This window comes from Triticum aestivum, chromosome 1A (genome assembly GCF_018294505.1).
Source record: "Triticum aestivum cultivar Chinese Spring chromosome 1A, IWGSC CS RefSeq v2.1, whole genome shotgun sequence".
Classification (NCBI taxonomy): Eukaryota; Viridiplantae; Streptophyta; class Magnoliopsida; order Poales; family Poaceae; genus Triticum; species Triticum aestivum.
The window spans coordinates 156747794-156765507 of NC_057794.1; positions in this window are offsets into that span (position 1 = coordinate 156747794).

Genomic DNA, 17714 nt, shown 5'->3' on the forward strand with positions numbered 1-17714 from the left:
TTTGGGCCTAAGAGAATGCATTGTGGAGTAGTTATTAGATGATGGGTTGCTAGAGTGACAAAAGCTTGTACCCTAGTTTATGTGCTATTTCGTAAGGGACTGATTTGGATCCAAAAGTTTAATGCTATGATTAGAATTTATCTTAATACTTTTCTCGTAGTTGCGGATGCTTGCGAGGGGGTTAATCATAAGTAGGATGTTGTTCAAGTAAGAATAGCACCTAAGCACCGGTCCACCCACATATCAAATTATCAAAGTAGCGAACAAAATCGAACCAACATGATGAAAGTGACTAGATGAAATTTTCGTGTACCCTCAAGAACGTTTCACTTATTATAAAAGATTGTTTTGGTCCGTCCTTTGCCACAAAAGGATTGGGCTACGTTACTACCTTATTATAAAAGACCCTCAAGAACGCTTCTCTTATTATGATGAAAGTAACTTGCTCGTTACAAATTACCTTGCTATCAAACTACTCGTTACCGATAATTTCATTGCTTGCAGAGATTACCTTGCTGAAAACCACTTGTTATTTCCTTCTGCTCCTCGTTGGGTTCGACACTCCTACTTATCGAAAGGACTACGATTGATCCCCTATACTTGTGGGTCATCAAGGCTCTTTCCTGGCACCGTTGTCGGGGAGTGAAGCGCTCTTGCTAACTGGAAATTGGTAAGGAAAAATTATTACTACGTGCTGAAATTTATTATCACTTGTTACTATGGAGAACCATCCTTTGATGGGTTTGTTCGGGGTATCTTCACCTCGACCGGAACCACAATTTGTTGCCCCTCAACCTACTGCACCTACTGAAAATATTGGTTATGAAATTCCTTCAGGTATGATAGAACAACTGCTAGCTAATACTTATGCAGGAGATGGAACTGAACATCCTGATATGCACTTGATATTGAAGGAAATATGCCCTAGAGGCAATAATAAAGTTGTTATTTATATTTCCTTATATCATGATAAATGTTTATTATTCATGCTAGAATTGTATTAACCGGAAACTTAGTACATGTGTGAACACATAGACAAATAGAGTGTCCCTAGTATGCCTCTACTTGATTAGCTCGTTAATCAAAGATGGTTAAGTTTCCTGACCATAGACATGTGTTGTCATTTGATCAACGGGTCACAACATTAGAGAATGATGTGATGGACAAGACCCATCCGTTAGCTTAACGTAATGATCGTTTAGTTTTATTGCTATTGCTTTCTTCATGACTTACACATATTCCTCTAACTATGAGATTATGCAACTCCCGAATACCGGAGGAACACTTTGTGTGCTATCAAACGTCACAACGTAACTGGGTGATTATAAAGATTCTCTACAGGTGTCTCCGAAGGTGTTTGTTGAGTTGGCATAGATCGAGATTAGGATTTGTCACTCTGTGTATCAGAGAGGTATCTCTGGGCCCTCTCGGTAATGCACATCACTATAAGCCTTGCAAGCAATGTGACTAATGAGTTAGTTATGGATGATGCATTAAAGAACGAGTAAATAGACTTGCCGGTAACGATATTGAACTAGGTATGATGATACCGACGATCAAATCTCGGGCAAGTAACATACCGATGACAAAGGGAATGACGTATGTTGTTATACGGTTTGACCGATAAAGATCTTCGTAGAATATGTAGGAGCCAATATGAGCATCCAGGTTCCGTTATTAGTTATTAACTATAGATGTGTCTCGGTCATGTCTACATAGTTCTCGAACCTGTATGGTTCGCACGCTTAACGTTCGATGACGATTTATATTATGAGTTATGTGTTTTGATGACTGAAGTTTGTTCGGATTCCTGGATGAGATCACGGACATGACGAGGAGTCTCAAAATGGTTGAGAGGTAAAGATTCATATATTGGAAGGCTATATACGGACACCGGAATGGTTCCGAAGAAGATCGGGGATTTTTCGGAGTACCGGGAGGTTACCGGAACCCCCGGGAAAGTTAATGGGCCTATTGGGCCATAGTGGAGAGAGGTAGGCTGCCACATGAGGTGGCGCCCCCAAGCCCAATCCTAATTGGACAAGGGGTGGGGGCGCGGCCTCCCTTTCCTTCCCCCTCTCCCTCCTTTCCCCTTTCCCCTCTCCGTTAGATGGAAGGAGGGGGCAGAATCCTACTAGGAACAGAGTCCTAGCAGGACCCCCCTGGCGTGCCCCCCTCGGCCGTCCACCACCACCTCCTCCCCCCTTTTATATACGGGGGCGGGGGGGGGGGGGGAAGGCACACCAAAGGCACAACATCAATGGTCTTAGTAGTGTGTGGTGCCCCCCTCCACAGTTTACCACCTCGGTCATATTGTAGTAGTGCTTAGGTGAAGCCCTGTGCGGATCACATGATCAACACCGTCACCACACCGTCGTGCTGACGAAAATATCCCTCGACCCTCTAATGGATCAAGAGCTCGAGGGACGTCATCATGCTGAATGTGTGCTGAACACGGAGGTATCGTACGTTCGGTACTTGGATCGGTTGGATCGTGAAGACGTTTGACTACATCAACCGTGTTACTAAACGCTTCCGCTTTCGGTATACGAGGGTACGTGGACACACTCTCCCCTCGCATTGCTATGCATCTCCTAGATAGATCTTGTGTGATCATAGGAATTTTTTTGAAGCACTACGTTACCCAACAGTGGCATCTAAGCCAAGTCTATGCGTAGATGATATATGCACGAGTAGAACACATTGAGTTGTGGGCGATGATAGTCATACTGCTTACCACCAATGTATTACTTTGATTCAGCGGTATTGTTGGATGAAGTGGCCCGGACCGACATTACATGACCGCGTTCATGAGACTGGTTCTACCGGCGTGCTTCGCACACAGGTGGCTAGCGGGTGTCTGTTTCTCCAACTTTCATTGAATCGAGTTTGACTATGACCAGTCCTTGTTGAAGGTTAAAACAACACACTTGAAAAAAATCGTTGTGGTTTTGATGCGTAGGTAAGAACGGTTCTTGCTAGAAGCCCGTAGCAGCCACGTAAAACTTGCAACAACAAAGTAGAGGACGTCTAACTTGTTTTTGCAGGGCATGTTGTGATGTGATATGATCAAGACGTGATGAGATATAAATTGTTGTATGAGATGATCATGTTTTGTAAAAGTCATCAGCAACTAGCAGGAGCCTTATGGTTGTCACTTTATTGTATGAAATTTACCATGTAATTGCTTTACTTTATCACTAAGCGGTAGCGATAGTTGTAGAAGCAATAGTTGGCGAGACGACAACGATGCTACGATGGAGATCAAGGTGTCAAGCCGGTGACGATGGAGATCATGATGGTGCTTTGGAGATGGAGATCAAAGGCACAAGATGATGATGTCCATATCATGTCACATATTTTGATTGCATGTGATGTTTATCCTTTATGCATCTTATTTTGCTTAGTACGGCGGTAGCATTATAAGATGATCCCTCACTAAATTTCAAGGTACAAGTGTTCTCCCTGAGTATGCACCGTTGCTATAGTTCGTCGTGCCGAGACACCACGTGATGATCGGGTGTGATAAGCTCTACATTCACATACAACGTGTGCAAGCCAGTTTTGCACGTGCAGAATACGCGGGTTAAACTTGACGAGCCTAGCATATGCACATATGGCCTCGGAACACCGAGACCAAAAGGTCAAACGTGAATCATATAGTAGATATGATCAACATAGTGATGTTCACCATTGCAAACTACTCCATCTCATGTGATGATCGGACATGGTTTAGTTGATATGGATCACGTGATCATTTAGATGACTAGAGGGATGTCTATCTAAGTGGGAGTTCTTAAGTAATATGATTAATTGAACTTTAATTTATCATGAACTTAGTACCTGATAGTTTTTTGCATATCTATGTTGTTGTAGATCAATGGCCCGTGCTACCGTTCCCTGGAATTTTAATGCGTTCCTAGAGAAAGATAAGTTGAAAGATGATGGTAGCAACTACACGGACTGGGTCCGTAACTTGAGGATTATCCTCATTGCTGCACAGAAGAATTACGTCCTGGAAGCACCGCTAGGTGCAAGACCCGCTGCAGGAGCAACTCCGAACGTTATGAACGTCTGACAGAGCAATGCTGATGACTACTCGATAGTTCAGTGTGCCATGCTTTACGACTTAAAATCGGGACCTCAAAGACGTTTTGAACGTCATGGAGCATATGAGATGTTCCAGGAGTTGAAGTTAATATTTCAAGCAAATGCCTGAGTTGAGATATATGAAGTCTCCAACAAGTTCTACAGCTGCAAAATGGAGGAGAACAGTTCTGTTAGTGAACACATACTCAGAATGTCTGGGTACCAGAACCACTTGACTCAGCTGGGAGTTAATCTTCCTGATGATAGTGTCATTGACAGAGCTCTTCAACACTGCCACCAAGCTATAAAGGCTTCGTGATGAACTATAATATGCAAGGGATGAACAAGACAATTCCCGATCTCTTCACGATGCTAAAGGTTGCGGAGGTAGAAATCAAGAAGGAGCATCAAGTGTTGATGGTTAACAAGACCACTAGTTTCAAGAAATAGGGCAAAGGGAAGAAGGGGAACTTCAAGAAGAACGACAAGCAAGTTGCTGCTCAAGGGAAGAAGCCCAAGTCTGCACCTAAGCCTGAAACTGAGTGCTTCTACTGCAAAGGGACTGGTCACTGGAAGCAGAACTGCCCCAAGTATTTGGCAGATAAGAAGGATGTCAAAGTGAAAGGTATATTTGATATACATGTTATTGATGTGTACCTTACCAATGCTTGTAGTAGCGCCTATGTATTTGATACTGGTTATGTTGCTCATATTTGCAACTCGAAATAGGGTCTACGGATTAAATGAAGATTGGCTAAGGACGAGGTGACGATACGCGTGGGAAATGGTTCCAAAGTCGATGTGATCGCCGTCGGCACGCTACCTCTACATCTGCCATCGGGATTAGTTTTAGACCTAAATAATTGTTATTTGGTGCTAGCGATGAGCATGAACATTATATCTGGATCCTGTTTGATGCGAGACGGTTATTCATTTAAATCAGAGAATAATGGTTGTTCTATTTATATGAGTAATATCTTTTATGGTCATGCACCCTTGATTAGTGGTCTATTTTTTTGAATCACGAGTGTAGTGATACACATATTCATAATATTGAAGCCAAAAGATGCAAGGTTAATAATGATAGTGCAACTTATTTGTGGCACTACCATTTAGTTCTATTGGTGTAAAGCGCATGAAGAAACTCCATGCTGATGGGCTTTTGGAATCACTTGATGCTTGCGAACCATGCCTCATGGGCAAGATGACTAAGAATCCGTTCTCCGGAACAATGCAGCGAGCAACTGACTTATTGGAAATAATACATACTAATGTATGTGGTCCGATGAGTGTTGAGGCCCGCGACAGGTATTGTTATTTTCTGACCTTCACAGATGATTTGAGCAGATATGGGTATATCTACTTGATGAAACATAAGTCTGAAACATTTGAAAAGTTCAAAGAATATTCAGAGTGAAGTGGAAAATCATTGTAACAAGAAAATAAAGTTTCTACGATCTGATCGTGGAGGTGAACATTTGAGTTATGATTTTGGTCTTCATTTGAAACAATGTGGAATAGTTTCGCAACTCACGCCACCCGGAACACCATAGCGTAATGGTGTGTCTGAACGTCGTAACCGTACTTTATTAGATATGGTGCGACCTATGATGTCTCTTACTAATTTACCGCTATCTTTTTGGGGTTATGCTTTAGAGACGGTTACATTCACGTTAAATAGGGCACCATCTAAATCCATTGAGATGATGCCATATGAACTGTGGTTTGGTAAGAAACCTACACTATCGTTTCTTAAAGTTTGGGGCTGCGGTGCTTATGTGAAAAAGCTTCAACCTGATAAGCTCGAACCCAAATCGGAGAAATGTGTCTTCATAGGATACCCAAAGGAGACTGTTGGGTACACCTTCTATTACAGATCCAAAGGCAAGATATTTGTTGCTAAGAATGGATCCTTTCTAGAGAAGGAGTTTCTCTCGAAAGAAGTGAGTGGGAGGAAAGTAGACCTTGATGAGGTAATTGTACCTTCTCCCAAATTGGAAAGTATTTCATCACAGAAATCAGTTCCAGTGATTCCTACACCAATCAGTGAGGAAGCTAATGATGATGATCATGAAACTTCAGATCAAGTTACTACCGAACCTCGTAGGTCAACCAGAGTACGATCCTGTGGGGATCCCGACTCATAAGTCATGATCACCTAATGCACGTGTACAGTGATCCCAGAGATCAATGCTCACTGAACACACAGAAGCTGAATAACAAGAGTCTTACATCCATACGTACTGTATTACACAAGTAGGACCATTATGGTTGAGTCTTGAGTGTAACATCGCAGCGGAAATCTTTGTCGATGACTTGGACCCATGCCATCTGCCTTAACCCTACAGGCATTCTGACTGGGAAGCGTCCTAGCTCGCATGTTCGTCACCAAGGTACTCTTCATTATATCCTATTCTTTCATGCCTGGCCAATAAAATAACCAGTGGCAAGCCAATGAGTACTTTGAATGTACTCGCAAGCAACCCATGTTTTGGTTCAAGATTCAACAATGCATGATATAGGTAAATTTTTGCAGGAAGCTAGTTTTGAGTGCAATGACATGCTCAACAACTTGTAATACATGCATCACGAGAATTCAAGTAACCATGAGGACATGTTACAGATATCAACATAAATAGAGTGGGCATCAACCCAACTCAATCATGTCAAGTCCTTTGACTTGACCCACGTAGATCTTCCAACTTATCCAAACACACACACACACTAGTTTGTAATATGTGGACGTAGCCCAAGAGCGGTTACCCGACAGTCCTTGACCGTGGACACGGCTATTCAAATAGTTTTACACTCTGCAGAGGTTGCACACTTTACCCACAAGATCCGGGGAACTTCCGTGTCATCCACGACCCGCGGTACCTCAAATACCCGGGGTAAGCACCCGATCACTATCTTTCCCTAGACGACACTAACAAGGAGTCCACTCGTTGTTCCGTATCCTCACGATGTACATCATATGAGACTCACTCGAGATCGTAACATCCGAGAGGGGACACAACGGTGTATTCGGTGCCCTGTGAAAACAGTCATGGCCGCCCTACCTGGCACGACCCCGTCCTAAGAGAGCGCACCAACAACTCTCCCGTCACTAGTAATGCAGGCTCCAAGCTAGTACCAGCCTAGGTAATCAATAATGCCCTTTCCCATACAAGGGTAGAGTGATTGCGCATGTAAGGTTGGAATAACGGTCGCAACTTAAACCAATCCATTTTGAAAAAAAACACACTTGCCTCGGTACACCACTTCATCATCAAGTGGTTACCCAACCCATCATCTCCCCCGGGCATAAGTGGCACCCGATGGGGTTTTTCGAAAAGTCTTTTGGAAAATACTTTGTCTCCAGCACCATGCTTATTCCCGTCCCTTTTTGCGTAGCAACTACTTTAGCATCCTATCTACTCCCACCGGCATAACCCTCATAAGGAGGTAGGGTCATGCACAATGCAAGTATCAACGAGGAAGTAATAGAGGCAATCCATCAAAGTGGTTACCATCTCATCATGATTCCGATGCAACACTAATAAAGTGCTATATGACATGCATAAAAAGGGTTTCATAGACATGGTCAAAGGGATGCTTGCCTTGGTCTTCAAAGTCTTCAAGTCCTTCTCCTTCTTCTTATCCAACTACTTCATCAAATACGAGATCTATTTCGCCACAAGAAAATAACGAGAAAATAAGGCAATAGTAAAACAGAAAAAACCAAAGTTCTCAGAAAAATGTCAACTCATTTTTGTTAAATACTAAGGTGAAAACTAAGAAGGGGAAAATTCCTAGTTTTGGATTTGGAGTAGCGGAATAGGAGAAATGGATTTACAAAGGTATATTTAAATGCTTAAAATCACACTTAAATATTTACAGTGAAGAAAATGTTGTTGGATTTGAATGAAAGTTGCACCATTAAATAGGCTGCATGTCACAGCCCCAGAGTTGTTTGTAGATAGTGGCATCTGCATCCATGCATCATGTTTGATTTCAAAGGAAATTTGAAGTGGGGATGACCAAGCCCTAGCACTAAAGCAATTCAAATAGGTTCAACTAAGAAAATATTTTTCAATGAATCCAAATGGCCTTCAAAAATGTTCACCATTTTTGGGAAATGCTGGAAACAGTAACCAGAGATATTGCACATTTTTCCATGACATTTGGATTATTGAATTAACTCATATTGTATTTGAATTGGGGCATTTAAATCCTATAAACATTTTTAAATGCTCTAATAATTCTGAAACTAGTTTTGGGTTGTTAGGAACAATCCCAAAAGAGCCCACAATTATTTTCAGGATTTTTGAAAACGTTTTGGTATTTTTAATAAAGCCCAACAGTTGCAGGAAAATTAGAAAACAGAAAACAAATTAGTAAACAGAGAGAGAGAGGGTCACCTGGGCCACTTACCTGGCGGCCCATCTGCACTGGCCCAGCTGACTGGCGCTGCCAGTCGTCGTCTCCACCGCGCCAGAAGGCACCGAGCGTGTGCTCGCCGTGTGCACACACGCGCCCGTGCCACCTCCTGCCTGCTAGCTTGCGTGGCGCCGCGGACAGACCCGCGAGAGCCGTCTGGATCGCTCCGACCGCCCCGCCACTCTCTCCCCCGTCCTCACCCTCTCCCCTGGATCTCTCTCTCTCGCGCCCGACAGCTGCCGTCGCCGCCGTCCACCAATCGCTCAGCCACTGGCCTCCGCACGCCTCCCCGACGCACCAAGAAGTCCCGTCGTCGTCCTCTACGCTGTCTCCGCCAAGCCACGCGAGCGGAAAAGCCCTGCAGCATCGTCCCCGTCCTCATCTTCAACCTCCGGCCGCCGGCAACCTCGCCGTGGATTCGCGGGCTCCAGTGCGTCCCCGACCTCATCGACTACGCCATCGAGTTCACTGTGAGCTCCTTCCCGTTTCCCCTCCTTTTCTTTGCTTGTTCCCGTGCCACAGCACCCCCCCGCCCGCGTGCCCGAGCACCGCCGTCTGCCATGGCCGCCCAGCTCTCTTGCCCCGAGCCCCTCCGCCCGAACCCGTGGCACCAGAGCGCTTCTGGTGGCCCATGGGTGCCATCTAGGCCACCAGCTTCTTCCCTACCCCCTGCAGCCCCGCGCCCGCACCCGACCGAGCTCCGGCCGCCGTCGTGGTCGACGCCGCGGTCGTCTCCGGCCGCCCCAGCACATGCCACTTCCACCATCCGAAGCCCCGTAGCAGCAGCTCCCCAACGCGCCCAGCCGCGCAAGCAGCCGTGGCCGGAAACAGCCGGCCGGCGATCGCCGCCGTGCACTGCTTAGCGTCGGCGATTAATCGCCGGCTAACCCGTCATTAGCTGCCTAACCACCTGGTTAACCACCCCTCACCCACAGACAATCGGGCCCCACCTATTTAATTAACCGGCTAAAGAAATTAGTTAGAATTAGTCTAATTCCAGTGGACCCACGCGTCAGCATTGACCATGCTGACGTGTCTGTTGACCGGACCCACCTGTCATTGACCCTAGGCTGCACTGGGTCACTGACCAGTGGACCCCACTGGTCAGGTTTGACCCGGACCAGCCCCTGTTGACTATGCTGAGGTCAGCATGACCTAGTGCTGACGCAATAATTCCTTTCTGGAATTTAGATAATTCTTAAATGATTTATAAATTCCAGAAAATTATATAAACTTCTAAAAATCATAGAAAATTAACCGTAACTCCAAATTAAATAAATTATATATGAAAAATTATCAGAAAAATTCAAGGAATCCATCTGTACCATTTTCATGCATGTTAGAACAACTTATCACTACTGTTTAGAGCAAATGAAGTGAATGGCATTTAAATAATCATATATGGAGTTTGAATTTGAATCTTGTATTCAAACCAACTTCATTTAATCTGGTTTTAGATGCATTAGCCCAAAACACATTCATTTTGCCATGTCATAGCATGCATCATATTGTGCATTGCATTGATCGTGTTTTTTCTGTATTGCCGGTATTTGTCCCCTCTCGATAGACGTGTACCGATGATGTGATTGTTGACACTGATGAAGACTCAATGTTATCTTCAGAAGTGCCAGGCAAGCAAAACCCCCTTGTTCATTCCGATACAATCCTACTCTCTCGCTCCTGCTCTCTTTACTGCATTAGGACAACACCGACTCATCTGTTACTTGTTGCGGTAGCTGAACCCCTTTATCCTCTGCATGACCTGTCATTCCACAGTAAATAGATGAAACCCACTAGCATGAGTAGGAGTTGTTTGAGCCCTGTTGTGCCTACTCATTCATGCTTGTTTGTCATGCCTGCTACTGCTTAGAGTTGAGTCAAGTCTGATTCATCGGGGATGAATCAGAGGTGTGTGAACATGTCCTACTGTGTGTGAGCTAAGTGTGTGAACACGATTTGGTAAAGGTAGCGGTGAGAGGCCATGTAGGAGTACATGGTGGGTTGTCTCATTGCAGCCGTCCTCAGGAACTGAGTTCTGTGTTTGTGATCCATGATTCAGCTACTACCACGCATTGGGCCCGAAACCAATGGACCCTCTCGGCTTCTTAATCACCCTTGTCCTCTGTCCAGGAGTTGCAAGTAGTTTCTGGTGTTTGTAGTATGCTGGAGGCCGTGGACAGCGCTGACCGTAGGGGTGGGCTGTGATGCGGTAGGCACGTGGCCGGGTAAACCGGGCACCCGTTTGGTGTCACGGAACCCTGTACACATCGTTTGGGGCTGTGAGCGAAACTCCGGCCGGATCTCCTCATGGATGGAACCCGAATAGGCGATAAACCTGGACTAGAGACTTGAGTGTTTAGGCAGGCCGTGGCCGACACCCACGTTGGGCTTCCGCTTGAAGGTTGCCGAGTACATGTCGTGTAAACGACGGTAAGTGGTGAGAGCGTGTGTGAAGAAGTACACCCCTGCAGGGTTAATATGATCTATTCGAATAGCCGTGTCCGCGGAAAAGGACTTCTGGGTTGCTTATATCAGTTCATAGACAAGTGAAAGTGGATACCCTAAAATACGCAAGATAAGCGTGAGTGCTATGGATGGCGTTCTCGTAGGGAGACGGGAGCGGATCCATAGTGGTGTATTGATATGGTGAATATGTGGACTCGTGTGCGCCACCTCAAAAAGTTGTATCGCAGTCGTAGTTCAGGTTAGCCACCGAGTCAAAGCTGGCTTGCTGCAGTCAAACTCCACCATCCCCTTTGTTGATAATGATGCATATGTAGATAGATCTGATGTAAGTCTTGCTGGGTACATTTGTACTCACGTTTGCCTATTTTACATTTTTGCAGAGAGACTTCAGTCTCACTAGTAGTTCCACGTGGACTTCGACGTTTAGCTTGATACCTCAGCTACGATCTTGTGCCCTCGGCAGGATCTGATAGATAGTCAGGCTTCTCAGCCTTTTTCATTTATAGATGTCTGTACTCAGACATGATAGCTTCCGCTTGTGCTTTGACTTGTATGCTCTGATTGTTGGGTCGAGAGACCCATGTTTGTAATGTCTCGCTCCTCGGAGCCTATTGAATAAATTACTTGAGTCGTAGAGTCATTTTGTGATGCCATGTTGTATTGCACATATCGAGCATATTGTGTGTATGTTATTGAAATGCTTGGTATGTGTGGGATCTGACCATCTAGTTGTTTATCTTTAGTAGCCTCTCTTACCGGGAAATGTCTCCTAGTGTTTCCACTGAGCCATGGTAGCTTGCTACTGCTCCGGAACACTTAGGCTGGCCGGCATGTGTCCTTCTCGTTCCTGTGTCTGTCCCTTCGGGGAAATGTCACACTTTGAGTACCGGAGTCCTGCTAGCCCGCTACAGCCCGGTTTACCGGAGTCCTGCTAGCCCAGTGCTACAGCCCGGACCCACTTGCTGATGACCGACACGTTCGAAGCTGGGTCATGGATGCCTGTCCCTGTAAGTCTGTGCCGCTTTGGGTTTACGACTAGCCATGTCAGCCCGGGCTCCTTATCATATGGATGCTAGCGACACTGTCATATACATGTGCCAAAAGGCGCAAACGGTCCCAGGCAAAGGTAAGACGACACCCGTGGGAATACCGTGCGTGAGGCCGCAAAGTGATATGAGGTGTTACATGCTAGATCGATGTGGCATTGAGTCGGGGTCCTGACAGCGTTGGTATCAGAGCTTGACTGCCTGTAGGATTACCAAGCCAAACTGGTCGAAGTTGAGTTTAGAAATTCTTTAGTTATATAAGGGAATTGATTGTGGGATGGAACGTAAGGCTCTTTTACTCCTTATACCTCATGCCTTCTGATCTGAGTCATCTTATCTTTCCTGCGGGGATTAAGAACTAGGCTATCTCTTCTTTCTATTAGGATCACGTGTTACTAATCCGTAGACTTATAAGATTGTTGGATTTAAGCTTGAGTTCAGTTCCTACTACCTCCATATGTTAATTGTTGATCTCGAAACCTTGATATTGTGCTTCTGAGTGGTTATGCCACCATTTTTGTGAATGTCTCAAATCTTTTCTGAGCATTTACAGCCGTTATGCTGTCCGAGTCATCCCAGGTTTCTAAGTAGTCTGATGCAATTGCAAATCCTTTCTTCCTGTTTCAATGTTCCCATGGGCCAGATTAACCACACTAATCAGTGAGTTGAGGTACTCCGTTACCTTGACATATATGTTGGAGATACTATTATGGCCCTAGGTGTTTAGGGAGTCACCTAGTAATCTAGCAATGTTTTGTGATCCCCAGTGTGATGATTCTGGCTTTTATTCTCGAAAGCATCCCGTGATGCCACTTAGTAGTAGGTATTCTATTCCTTGGGCTTTGAACCCGAGATTCACTCTACTTACTTCATGTTGATAGTGTTTGCTAGTTCCTTCAGGATATTAGTAACTTTGCGATAGTCCTCGAGGTCCGTGGTATTTCCTTCTTCCAAATACTATGAACCGCTTATGGCAGATGTTTATTGGATCAAAAGATCACAATTAGAGTACTCTTGAGGAGTTCTCCATTCATAAATCGTGACTCTGCCGGTTCTACCTTTCTGCATGGGTTATCTGGAAGAAATATGTTGAACTTGGTTCGACATACTAATCTATGCATCCACAACTCAGAAAATTATATGTTCCTTTGAGTTGTTCTCCGTAGTTGCATTCTGACCCTCGTCTATCAATTGATAGTCAAGAGTATGCGTGCGTTCGTTTATCGATGCCTATTACTCTTGTGGTCCGTCAAGCCATTCTGTCCTGAATGACTTGGAGAAACAAACTCCAGTACCTCTTCCATATCCAGGATTGGGTCAAAGAAGTTGTGCTCCGCAGATCTAATTGCTAATCCAGCTTTTGGTTCTGTTCTACCTTGGAGTATTACCTTATTCTATATCGAGATTGTTATAGGAATTGCACACCATCCTATGAACTCTTGGTACAGTGATACTTCTCACCATCATTAGTCATTCCTCGGCCCTCGTGTTGATGCAACCGGAATACCGACAAATGAGTTGTGATGTGTGAAATCAATACTGCTAGCAACTCTGTTGCTTGGTAGTTAAAGGCTAATAATTTCATTCTTAGTTTGTTGGTTTTCGAATCATCCTTCTAAGACTGATCGTGCTACCTAGTCCTTATTTCGGTGCACCCTTCGATTGATGAGTTAGGATCTTGTCAAGTCCTCACTCATTTGATCATATCGTCTTGCCCTGAAAAGCAAGATTGTTCTCGAGCTTAGTAACATACCGGTGGTTCGTGACTTTCCAAATATCTTCTTGGAGGTGTTACCGGGTTGTCACCTGACCGCTATGTTGAGTTCGTGATCAAGTTGGTTTCTTGTGAACCACCTTCTCTCCAAGAATCGGTGTTAGATATCCCTGAGCTAGTTGGTTAAGCTAGACAACAACTTGGAGAGTTGGAAGATAAAAGCTTGTCTGACTTAGTTCGTTCCAAAGGGATATTCTTGTGTAGTGTGTGTTGAAGAAAGATGATATCTTCATCGATTGGTCCCTGTGATCAGTTGCTGGACCTATTGTCTTATCAATCCTTTGATTTGAGTGTGGGCTATCGTCAAATCAAATCAGTACCAACGATGCTCGTAATGTTGTCTTATTCGTGGTTGATCCCTCGAGCATACACCATTATATCTTTTAGGTCTGACCAATGCTATCACTTGTTCACTTAACTATGGAATTCCTTTTAAAAGGAAACCCAGATGAATTGTTGTTGTGCCCATTGACAACATCCTTGTCTTCTCCATAATTTTGCTGAACATTAAGCTAGTGTTGGAAACTTTTGAAAGCATTTCTTCATGCTAGATCATGGAGCAAATGTTCGGATGTAAGAAGTGACTTCCTCCAGTCCATGTGCATTTGATGCAAGTTGCCGCCGTGGATTCGAGAAAGTCAATGTTGCTTTCTTTGGAATCATTCCAAATCAGTCATGCACACGTGCGAAGAATGCTGTGGTTTGAAGACTTGCAACCTTCAATCTATATGTATCCCTAGCACACCAAGCTACTGATTGATTTGTTCAAGGAGAAGGAGTTCCTTCATAAGAGCTAATCCGGACTTATGAAAGAACTTCGATATCCTCGCTGATGGTTCCCAACCAGAACTCGGTAGTGTTTTATTGTAAGACTACCATGTGGGCATGCTTGTCTGGGACAACGTGTTCACATGTTTGTAGCAGAACCAGCTCATGTTTTGGAGCTTACTATCGTAGTTCATCTCCCGAGAATCCCGCAACGTCATCTCGTCGATTTGTGTTGCAAACTTTCATTTTCTTCCTAGACTCGATGAGTCTGGAATATCCTGACACCAACCAGATCTGAATCTCAGGCAGATATGATGGTTTGGAACATTTCCCAAGAACTATAATATTGGTCCCTCGATAACCGGTAAAGTGGATGTCGTGGCCAACACACCCAACCGGAAGACCTATTATTGTAGTATCTTGTTTGAAGAAGTTGGCCACCTCCCCATAGGGATTTCGTAGGATTTACTCCCTAGTTGCCCCTATGGATTTTGAGATCCCGAAGTCCGACCTTTTACTTGATGTTCTAGATATCAAACCATATCTATGAATGGGTTACACTAGCACATCAAGGAGAACATTAGAAGCGGAGTGCTAAATGTCTCTCGGTCGATCATCCAGATTTTGTTTCCTTGGCCTCGCTAAGGTGAAATCTGAGAAAGTGTTATCTTCCTTTGCATCTGCATCCTCCATCACCATTCATCATGGTAGCAAGTTGTGTTGCCAGGATCCTTGACACGGATGTTGGTAAAACCTTGATAAATATGGAAATGCTCAAGTTCTTGAGAGCACGCACAAGCGCTACGTGTTATCATCGGCACTAGCTGGGATTGCCCCAGATTCTTCGGTTATGCTATAACCACTCCAACAGTGAATTCACTCTTTATTGTTGGGTTCTTCCCCAGTTACCAGAATCATTCCCAGCATTTGCATTTTGTTCCCAGCTTGCACCGCCAATGTGCCATTCTACCATGGGTCTCTTCCATCTCCGGTGATAAGCAAATTCATCCATTACGTTGTCTTCAACAAGGTAATCCACATCATCCAAGTCCGAGTATGCCATTCTACCGACCCCCTCCAAATGATCGCTTGTGATTACCTTAGGCTGGTATAAAGAGTTTCAATGATCTCTGAATCAAAGGTAATTCTTTTGCCACTTAAGGGAAGATATCTACGAGTCACGGTTCCGAAGGTGTCTCGTTGTGGTATCATGGCAACTCAACTCCTCGCTACGTTGACAACCGATTACCACCTTCTTAAGTGTGGAATTGTTGTCCACCTAGTGAACCTTCGTCATCCGTTTCTTTCCACCCCTCTTGATGTGTATCTCGTGTCTCAACCCGAGAGATGGTCCTATGTCTCATTCCGTGAGTTGTTCGATCTTCAAGAAGATCGACCCTTCTAGAGTCTCCTTCTTCCCTCCATGTCATGTTGGCAGGATTTCTCAAAACAAGACATCAAGACAATGATGGTGAATGAATCAACGTTCAACTGAAGTGCACCCTGGATCGTGAAGATTGTACTAGTTTGCGTTTCCCCTTCATCCTACCCTACGCTTGAATCTCGGGACGAGATTTTTGTTTAGTGGGGGTGAGTTGTCACAGCCCCAGAGTTGTTTGTAGATAGTGGCATCTGCATCCATGCATCATGTTTGATTTCAAAGGAAATTTGAAGTGGGGATGACCAAGCCCTAGCACTAAAGCAATTCAAATAGGTTCAACTAAGAAAATATTTTTCAATGAATCCAAATGGCCTTAAAAAATGTTCACCATTTTTGGGAAATGCTGGAAACAGTAACCAGAGATATTGCACATTTTTCCATGACATTTGGATTATTGAATTAACTCATATTGTATTTGAATTGGGGCATTTAAATCCTATAAACATTTTTAAATGCTCTAATAATTCTGAAACTAGTTTTGGGTTGTTAGGAACAATCCCAAAAGAGCCCACAATTATTTTCAGGATTTTTGAAAACGTTTTGGTATTTTTAATAAAGCCCAACAGTTGCAGGAAAATTAGAAAACAGAAAACAAATTAGTAAACAGAGAGAGAGAGGGTCACCTGGGCCACTTACCTGGCGGCCCATCTGCACTGGCCCAGCTGACTGGCGCTGCCAGTCGTCGTCTCCACCGCGCCAGAAGGCACCGAGCGTGTGCTCGCCGTGTGCACACACGCGCCCGTGCCACCTCCTGCCTGCTAGCTTGCGTGGCGCCGCGGACAGACCCGCGAGAGCCGTCTGGATCGCTCCGACCGCCCCGCCACTCTCTCCCCCGTCCTCACCCTCTCCCCTGGATCTCTCTCTCTCGCGCCCGACAGCTGCCGTCGCCGCCGTCCACCAATCGCTCAGCCACTGGCCTCCGCACGCCTCCCCGACGCACCAAGAAGTCCCGTCGTCGTCCTCTACGCTGTCTCCGCCAAGCCACGCGAGCGGAAAAGCCCTGCAGCATCGTCCCCGTCCTCATCTTCAACCTCCGGCCGCCGGCAACCTCGCCGTGGATTCGCGGGCTCCAGTGCGTCCCCGACCTCATCGACTACGCCATCGAGTTCACTGTGAGCTCCTTCCCGTTTCCCCTCCTTTTCTTTGCTTGTTCCCGTGCCACAGCACCCCCCCCCGCCCGCGTGCCCGAGCACCGCCGTCTGCCATGGCCGCCCAGCTCTCTTGCCCCGAGCCCCTCCGCCCGAACCCGTGGCACCAGAGCGCTTCTGGTGGCCCGTGGGTGCCATCTAGGCCACCAGCTTCTTCCCTACCCCCCTGCAGCCCCGCGCCCGCACCCGACCGAGCTCCGGCCGCCGTCGTGGTCGACGCCGCGGTCGTCTCCGGCCGCCCCAGCACATGCCACTTCCACCATCCGAAGCCCCGTAGCAGCAGCTCCCCAACGCGCCCAGCCGCGCAAGCAGCCGTGGCCGGAAACAGCCGGCCGGCGATCGCCGCCGTGCACTGCTTAGCGTCGGCGATTAATCGCCGGCTAACCCGTCATTAGCTGCCTAACCACCTGGTTAACCACCCCTGACCCACAGACAATCGGGCCCCACCTGTTTAATTAACCGGCTAAAGAAATTAGTTAGAATTAGTCTAATTCCAGTGGACCCACGCGTCAGCATTGACCATGCTGACGTGTCTGTTGACCGGACCCACCTGTCATTGACCC